Raw genomic sequence first — 205 nt, forward strand, 5'->3', positions numbered from 1 at the left:
GAGATGGAACAACGAACAAGCATTTGCCGTGTGAAGAGCAAACGCATCGAGAGAGGCAGTCGAAAAGACACGGCAGTTTTGTCCACATCTGACCTTTTCCTTCCTCTGTCGGGAATAATTCACCTTTCTTTAAATTTTGTTTTCGGTCAGTTGAGATTGACAGGGAAATGCACGTTCAGGTAGAAATACGGACACGCGCCATATC

The sequence above is a fragment of the Penaeus monodon genome, chromosome 24 (assembly GCF_015228065.2).
Source record: "Penaeus monodon isolate SGIC_2016 chromosome 24, NSTDA_Pmon_1, whole genome shotgun sequence".
NCBI lineage: Eukaryota > Metazoa > Arthropoda > Malacostraca > Decapoda > Penaeidae > Penaeus > Penaeus monodon.